A 9,748-nucleotide genomic window follows, 5' to 3' on the forward strand; every position below is an offset into this window, starting at 1 on the left:
GGATTCGAACCCGCGACCCTCAGATTGCGAGTCAAGCGCCCTAATCACCTGGCCATACCGGGCCTTGAAATTATTATTATCACTACTCTCTTCGTGTTCACTCTACTAGCAATAGTGCTTGGCTGGTTTTATCTAAAACAAAATCTATGTTTCCAATTTCTTTTAAACTTTATAGAGATAAACAATACCACTACTTATGTTTTGTACAAAATGTCGTGGAATTCTGACTAGTAATTTTATTGTAAAGTGTTTTAAGATTTTAAATCGCCTGCACCAATGGGTGGAATTTAGACTGGCTTCCTTTGTAAACACGTGAGTTTGTTGACAGCCATTACTTCTTTGTCCAAGCTAATCGATTTGTTTGTACATTTAACTCATAAGTTTATTTTCCCTACACAATTTTACAACAGATATTAGTTTTAACATGCTTTCTGAGAGTCCAGCTGGCAAAGAGAAAGATGCTGGTTTTAATGCTGGAAGTCCAGTTGACACAATGTGTGAATCTCCAGTGTAGCTTAGTTACTTATCCTTGTCAGAATGATGCAACCTAACAAACACCAACAGAGGAACGCAGTTTAAGCCAGCCTGTTCAAACATCTTCCAAGTAGGCTAATCGTAGAGCAGTAGGAGGCAAATGTATAAAACAAACCCCTTGATTATGTGTATGTATGTGTGTGAGTATTGATATAAAAACAGCCAAATGACAAGTAACTCATACTTGTGCTATCGTTAATAAAATTGATAAGCATGATAACAATATAATGTTAAACCAATTATAAAGTTTACTTTTATTTAGCAAGCAATTTTATATTATGTATCCAATAATATTGATTGTCTTGGCCACGTTCTGATAATAGTTCTTTTAGTAGCTGTTTGTGTAACAACTAACGTTTTCCTAGTTTTCAGATCTGTTTCAGAGCATCTACAGAGGTGGAAGGCATTTTCTTTAAAAAATTAATATTTGATATATATACAGAAAATTACCTTTAGCTATCTGTACAAAGTATGCAATATTCGACGCGAAATTATATTGAAACAATGTTACAACTTGTTTCATATTATTCTAAAAGCTTATGTTTCAACGTTACAGGGTATGTTTTTCTTTATCACAGGTTCTGTTGGATTGTATAAGTACTGAGAAACAATGTCTTATTTCACACCCTACTCCAAGTACTTAAACGATTTACTTACTACTATCAACCAATCGCTGGGCATAGTCTTCAAAATCAGGATTGTTTGTACGCAAGTCTCGTCAGAAAACAGCGACACTTTTTGTGTTTGTTTTTGTTCATATACCTTTTAGTAATAGACGTTGCGTATGCAACTAGGTTAGTCCAGAGACCTTGTAAGAGGAATAAAGTTTAATTATATACCGGATGTATACATTTCAAACGTACGCGGAAACGTGACTTTAGGTCCATGAACAGAGGCCTGTATTAGAAATAGAAGAAGAAGAAACATGTAACAACTGCTCTCAGCAAATATAATGATATGCCGCCTTAGCTGCTTGGTACAGAACCAGTCCGTTTACATGTAGACTCAAAATGAATGTGATTACTGAATTGTGTCAGTGACCTTTGGACTCTGTCAGATTTATACGTTCATGGTCGAATGATTCACCTTGTGGAATCTACAAATGTCATACAAACAATTTGTAAGTTTTGGGATAGTCAAACAAAATGGTGTATACACAAACACAATTCGGACAACTATTGAGTTGCACAAACAATTCAATCAACTTCTTGGGCATACAAACACAATTCAAACAACTTGTAAGTTGTACAAACACTGTAAACATCTTTTGGGATAATCAAACAAAATGGTGTATACACAAACACAATTCGGACAATTATTGAGTTGCATAAACAATTCAATCAACTTCTTGGGTCTACAAACATAATTCAAACAACTTGTAAGTTGCACAAACAATTCAATTAACTTCTTGGGTATACAAACACAATTCAAACAACTTGTAAGTTGTACAAATACTGTAAAACCAACTTTTGTAATAATAAAACAATATGAGGTATATACAAACACAATTCAGACCACTAATAAGTTGTAATAACAATTCAATCAACTTCTTAGGTCTACAAATAAAACTGAAACAACTAATGAACTGTACAAGCAAAACAGGCAACTTCTTAAGTCTACAAGTGCATTTTAAACATTTTTTTTTGTTTCTATAAACACAATTCATTCAACTAATGGGGTCGACAAACACATTTCAAAAATTTGTTAGGTTTACAAACACTATCCAAACATCTTCTGGTATTTGCAAAGAATGTTCAAACAATTTGGAGGATCTATAAATAAGCAAACAACAATTTTTGGAGTCTGTAAACGCTGAATAAACGACTTCTTAGAATTGGACAAACACTTTTTACACAGCTTTTATATATACAACACAAAACATTTTATCTCTCAAAAAAAAAGTCTTGACAATGACATATGACGCAAAATATAACTATAAGGAGATGGCTTTGTACTAAGGTTAGTTTATTTTTCTGTATAGTCTCCTACAAGGATGTGGTTCTATATAAAGTTCTGTTTGTTTTTCTGTATAGTCTCCTACAAGGCTACAGTTATGAATTAAGTTTCGTTGCTTTCCTCTGTAGGAGATGGTTCTGAATGAAGCTCTGTTTTTCTGTATAATATCCTAAAAGGCGATAGTTCTGAAGTAACATCCATTTGTTTTCTGTGGTGTTCTACAAGGAGATGGCTCTGAATTAAACTCCGTTTGTTTCTCCGTGTAGTCTCCTATAAAACGATAGTTCTGAATTAAGATCCATTTGTTTTCTGTGGTGTTCGACAAGGAGATGGCTCTGAATTAAACTCCGTTTGTTTCTCCGTGTAGTCTCCTATAAGACGACAGTTCTGAATTAAGATCCGTCTGTTTTCTGTTTAGTCTCCTACTAGGAGACAGTTCTGAATTAACTTCTATTTGTTTTTCTATGTAATCTCCTACAAGGCGATAGTTCTCAGTTAAGCTCCTTTTTTTTTCCTGTGGAATCTAGAAAAAGAAGATGGTTCTGATTGTTTTTCTATGTAATATCCTACAAGGAGATAGTTCTGAATTAAGCTTTATTTGTTTTTCTGTAAAGTATTATAAAAGAAGATGGCTCTAAATTAAACACCGTTTGTTTTTCTATGTACTCTCCTACAAGGAGGCGGTTCTAAATTGAACTCCGTTTATTTTTCTATGCAATCTCCTGAAAGGAGATGGTTCTAAATTCAATTTCTTTTTTTTCTGTGTAGCCTCGTAAGAGGATGAGGTTCTAAATGAAGCTCCGATTGTTTTTCTTTGTAGTCTCCTACAAGGATGAGGTTCTAAATGAAGCTCCGATTGTTTTCTGTGTAGTCTCTACTTCAAAAATCGTTATATACATATGAGAGTAGGTTTGAATAACTGAGATTCCTTTCATTCTATGTAAATAAATTGATCTACTTCTTGGTTTAATTACAAAGTCCTCGATCCGCCTATTCAGATGGTTTTCACTATACATCTCTGTACTGTAATGAAACACGTATTAAAGGGGTTAAAATCCTGAAACAGTTACAGGAGGAGGTGATTAAAGTGTCCGATTGTTATTATTTCAACTAAAAAGGTTATTGTGCATAAACGTTCGATATTTCTCTCCTCGGTTTTCTACAACATTAGGAAGCTGCTATAATGATTAATTAGATATGTCAGCTCTAAGCCTTAATAGGCATCTGTTTTGTTGTAGTTCGAACACTTCCGTCTGTATATTTTGTACTACCCATAATTCCGCTTAAGTATTTTGAATGCACGTTAGAAGTGTAAACTAAGAATCTTTCTCAAATTATCTCTGACAGACAAGCATAAATAAATATTAAACGAGGAAGTGCTGGTCAGACAAGCATAAATAAATGTAAAACGAAGAAGTCCTGGTCAGACAAGCATAAATAAATGTTAAACGAAGAAGTCCTGATTAGAAATGTGTTTGTTCAATTTTCGTCTACTATTATAGTTATAGTAGTAGTAGATATAAAGGGGTCGGGTTTGTTTGTTAGTTATGGATTTCACGCAAAGCTAAACGAGGGCTATCTGCGCTAGCCGTCCCTAATTTAGCAGTGTAAGACTAGAGGGAAGGCAGCTAGTCATCACCACCCACCGCCAACTCTTGGGATACTCTTTTACCAACGAATGGTGGGATTGACCGTCACATTATAACGCCCCCACGGCTGAAAGGGCGAGCATGTTTGGTGTGACGGGGATTCGAACCCGCGACCCACAGATTGCGAGTCTAGTGCCCTAACCACCTGGCCATGCCGGGCCTAGGGGGTCGGGTCACCTTGGAAACTAGTCTCGTATAGCCTTCTGAGAGGTACGGTTAACTTATAGGCCTTCGGTAGAGTAAAAAGACTGTTGAATACTTTTCAGAGCAAAAGAGTGAATACATACTAAAGACTACATAATTCAATTTTTAATGTCATGTATTTTTTAATATAGAATCCTTTCGGAAGTTCTGTAGCTCTTTTACAAAGATATATTACTGTTAATCTCGAGTTAGTATTGCGTGTGTAATTTAAAAAAAATATATTTTCACTATTCTGTTTTAGCTGATTATCTGTTACCTACGGTTTCATTTTTATGGTCCTAATTAACCCTCAAATTACCGACATTTTGTATATATTACATCATATCAAATAATCAAATTTTTTGTTTCTAATTCTTACAACACTCATTATAAAAATGAGCAAACAAACCTGAATAGGACGGTTGAAATACAAACCTGAATAGGACGGTTGAAATACATTTTCGAACGAATGGAGTTGCGCAGATTCAGGATATCTGAAATAAGGTCGACATGAAAAACTTTTGTGAACAGATGAATTACAGACAAAACCAACAACAAACGAATACTCTAACAATATATAAAATTAATAATAAGAGAGTGCGAGCACTGTAATAACAACCTGAAAGCATTACCCACAAAACCAACAATAAAAGAACACTCTAGTAACTACCAGAAGGCATCTTCTGCGTAAACTGCTCAGGGGACCCAACAGAAATCAGAAATTAGTGATATTAACTGCAGTAATAATGATGTTTTCGTTTACACTTTTTATGTGACTCGATGTTACATGGGGCTCTGTAATCAACGATATCATTGACCTTCAAGCAGATTGATGTATACATACTTGAGAAAGTTATGTAAAAAGATGATGCAGTCTACATAAAACCCATCAGTAATTTTAGGGTTAAAAGCCTATCAGATTTCAGCACTTACATGGTGTACTGTAAACACTAGAACTTACTAAAGTTGCGTTAAACAGACTTGAATATCTGGTTATCAATACTAGAGTTCAGTCATTGTGTGTAAAGTTTTGTTCAAATACTATGGGTATTTCAGAAGATATTTCAACACGTGAAAAAACTGGTCAATTACTGGCAGTGTTCTTTGACTTAAACGGAATAAACTATGTGAATGATTCCTTAAAGAATCCGGCCCCCTCGAGCCCCAATCTTTAAATCTTTCTCTGGTCGGCAGGTTGTTTGAGCACTCGTTATGTTTTCTGGTTATTATTGGAGTACTCGTACTCGGTTATTGTTGGTTTTCTTTGTTACGTTCTCTGGTTTGTTTGATGATTTTCGCGAAAAGCTACAGTAGTCAATACCACCCACCGTCAACTCTTGGGCTATTTTTGCCACACCATATAGTGGAATTCGACCGTCACTCTTATAACACACCCATATCCTCTAAGTGCGGATCGTAATTTTATGTTTGACAGTAACGGGACGCTAACAATGGAGACTCATATCCACAATCTGACACGCTAATGGTCCCATGCTTTCTGGCAATTGTTAGAGTATTCATTTGTTGATGGTTTTGTCTGTAATGCTTTCTGGTTGTTATTAGAGTACTCGCACTCACCTATTGTTGAATTTATCTGTTATGGTTTCTTTGTGAAATTTTAACTCGGTAAGTGCACAGATTTCTAAATAAAAGAAGGACTGAAGGCAGCAAGTTTTATTGTTTTGAACGAGATATCAGAGTTTGACATGTAATAGAAAGCAGTACGTTCGAGACAGACGATAAAGAGCCTCCATTAGTATCTTTCAAAACTGTAGTTGATCAGAATCTTAGGAACAATACTACTATAACACAAGACTTATTCTGGTTCTACTTAGTTGGTTTTATTTGTCAAAGTAAAAAAGGTTCGACTTGGCTTACATCGGTATATTCAGCGCCATCTGTCTGCTTGGTTTGTTTAGAACGTGTAATAAGAATGCCACGCAGTTGCCTTTAAGTGCGCGTGAGCAGATGTTTGCTACAAAATGTATAATTCAATTATTTATACGCTCAGTTATTTGGGAACATAAAAGAATAGGACCACAAATTTGTGAATAGTGATTTTTTTTATCAAGGGTTCAAGGCCTGTTTTTGGTAACATATACTGTATACGCAATACACAAGGCTTAGAAAAGAAAATCCATTGACAAACTAAAGTGAAACTTATAGTCAAGTTGTACGTAGAATTTTCGCACCAAGCCAAACAAGGGCTATCTGCGAATAGCCATTCCTAATTTATAATTAATAGACTAAAGAGAACGCAGTTAATCAACAGCACCCGCTGCCAACTCTTGTCTAACCGAATAGTAGGATTTGATCGTTACTCCTATAACGCACCCACGTCCCCAAAGTGGCCAGGTGGTTAAGGCGCTTGACTCGTAATCTGAAGGTTGTGGGTTCGAACCCCCATTCCACCAAACATGCTCGCCCTTTCAGCCGTGGGTGTTTAATGTGACGGTCAATCCCAGTATTCGTTAGTAAAAAAGTAATCCAAGAATTGGCGATGGGTGGTGATGACTAGATGCCTTCCCTCTAGTCTTTCACTGCTAAATTAGGGACGGCTAGCGCATATAGCCCTCGCATATTGCGCGAAATTTAAAACACATCAAACAAACCTTCTTGACTCAGTACAGAGCCGAAGTTAGCATGGGGGTGAAGACAAGCTAATGACGTTCACAATTTTAATTTTAGATTTTGCCCCATTATATGTCTCTCTTCCCCCTCCCTCACCTTCCAGTTGGAATAAGCTGGAACTAGGAATGGTTCAGAATGACCTAGAATACATTTTGTTTTATTTTCTTTTTCATATATTTTTCCCATGTTCTGCCGTATGTCAAAGAAATACCGAAGGTTAATAATTTTACATGGCGGGCAGAGTACAGATAGCCCATTGTGTAGCTTTGTGCTTAATTACAAACAGACAAACAAAAATTTTACATGAAATATTTCAATGTTGTACCTAAAATTATTAGTACTTAATGGAACTTATCGACGCAGAGAATCTACATTTTGGTAGTATAGAACTACGTGCATCGACTGATAGCCACCAAGAGTTCTCTCTAAATCTGATCAAATAATATAAGTTATATCACGGACCAACCAGCTTTTACTAAACTCATCAACAGACCTTTAGTTCGTGCTGACGTCACACGCTGCACGTGTGATTAACACAGTTAGAAGACGCACGGTAGACACGTAAAACGTATCTTCGACAGAGAGCTAGTGTTTTCGCAGTAATCTCGGGAAGCCTCCAGACACAATCTTCGCTTTTCTCCGTATCAGTGAGTATGTACGATAAACACCAGAAAAATATTAAATCCAGGCAGAAAACAAATCCATTCTTAGTTATACAGTCAGTACATTGATAGTGTTGTAGACTGTAATGCATTAGGAGTAAGAAATGTCTTAAAGAGCAGTTTTATAAGTCAGGAAAAAAATTTCTTTTTACAAAATATGCTTTGTTTAATGCTGAAACGTAGTCTTCTTACTTCTGATGTATTAAGGAACACCTGTGTTACGTAATACTTTGTAGATATCTTAATTTTATTTATTGTAAAACATCTATGACACATAAATAGTTTGTAGATATTTTAATTTTGTGTACCATAAAACATCTGTGTTACATAAGAGTTTATAGATATCTTAATTTTATGAATTGTAGCATATCTGTTACATAACAGTTTGTAGATATCTTAATTTTATGTACCATAGAACATCTATGTTGCCTAATAGTTTATAAATATCTTAGTTTCATGTATCATAGAACATATGTGTTACATAATAGTTTGTAGATATCTTAATTTTATGTACCATAGAACATCTGTGTTGCCTAATAGTTTATAAATATCTTAGTTTCATGTATCATAGAACATATGTGCTACATAATAGTTTGTAGATATTTTAATTAATGTATTAAGAAACCTCTGTTTTCGTATTGTCATGTAGTGTTCTTGGCTTTGTGTACTAAGAAACCACTGTTTTCGTATTGTCATGTAGTGTTCTTGGCTTTGTGTATTAAGAAACCACTGTTTTCGTATTGTTATGTAGTGTTTGTGGCTTTGTGTATTAAGAAACCACTGTTTTCATACTGTTTATAGTGTCCTTGGCTTCATATATTGCAATGTTCTGAGATTAAATATTTACGTACGAACCTTCCATGATGTCTCAGTTGTATGGAAACAGATACTTTTAAAAATCTCCAAAGTAAGTTCCAATATAGAATGCACAGCTCAGAAAGTAGAGGTATGGGGATGGAATGATGACACTGTAACATATTTTTTTAGTGTTTTTTTTTTCGGACAGAACCATCATGAAATATAGACGGCCACCTAGTAGGTGTTAGCCCAGGAACGACGTTTCGGCATATTTGTCTTTTCCTTCTATAACTTAGTCACTCCAGATCTATTCCTTAACCAAATGTGGCATAGTAAATCATCAACATACACGTGACTAGTAATGTGGATAATCAACCGGCAGTAAAGTCTTCTCTATCTTTAGTTGACAGTGGTGTTTAGTACGCTAAAAGCTCATTATTTCTGAAAAATTTGTCATCTCTCATAGTTTTTGTAACACTTAAATTTTACGTGCCTATCGAATGGTGCCAGTCGTCTTGACGTATTGTGTTACTTCATGTATTGTAAATGTGCTAAAGCATTACTCCAGAGTTATCATGATGACGTATTCAGCAGTTAAAACACCAGAGAAAAATGTGTGGGTCTAATGTTTCCTTCAGCTTCAGTACATGTACGCATAGAAGTCTTAATTTTTATCTAGAAATGCGAAAATTCTTTCCCAGCATGCCTCTCTACCGTAACACTTTCAAGTGTACGGTGAGCTTGTAAAACCTCAAATAACTAAACCAAATATATATCAATAATTTCTTTTACTATCTACACGAAAGAAACAAAACAATTGTTGAGCAAACAATGTTGTTAACGAAAATGTGATAAAATCATCTTATTTCAAACATTTCTGAATGTATCTGATATTTCTGATTTAACACATGGGGTAAACGTACAGATAAAAACCTTAGGTTTAATAAAAAAAAACTATTCAGGGATATACCGGGACTCGAACCTTGGACCTTTGGTGCGTAGCCCGACAAGCTAACCCACTAGGTTACGCCCGGCTCTCTCCCCGTTTTCTTTTTCTTTTTGAACGCACTATTATTGAAATGATGGTTGATAACAATACATACATACACATATATATTCATGTATGTAGCTAAATCGGTACTTAATGTAATGTAATGACGTGCAAGAAAAGCATCATGTTAGTCCACTTCCCAAAAATTACTACGTTGTAACCTTCTTTTCTGTCTTCATTACACTCTCCTATTCTTTATTCAAGATTCCACAATTAGCTTTTTGATGTCAGACTCTCTCTTCTGTGGCACAGCATGGCCAGGTGGTTAGGGCGCTCTGAGGGTC

General features: G+C 35.4%; 1 protein-coding gene across 4 annotated transcripts in view; it reads left to right on the forward strand.

Moving 5' to 3' along the window:
* The window catches only part of LOC106462958, a 35,391-nt gene that overhangs the window by 6,777 nt on the left and 18,866 nt on the right, over nt 1-9,748 (forward strand). Inside the window, exon 1 of one of the 4 annotated variants that reach the window (XM_022390355.1) lies at nt 7,405-7,604. The exons of 2 other annotated variants lie outside the window; for them this stretch is intronic. The gene's annotated coding sequence lies outside the window, so the exon portion shown is untranslated. Of the gene's footprint in view, nt 1-7,404; nt 7,605-9,748 lie in introns of those variants that run through there. One more of the 4 variants, XM_022390356.1, reaches the window with a different exon arrangement.

Source organism: Limulus polyphemus, unplaced genomic scaffold (assembly GCF_000517525.1).
Source record: "Limulus polyphemus unplaced genomic scaffold, Limulus_polyphemus-2.1.2 Scaffold1290, whole genome shotgun sequence".
Lineage (NCBI taxonomy): Eukaryota > Metazoa > Arthropoda > Merostomata > Xiphosura > Limulidae > Limulus > Limulus polyphemus.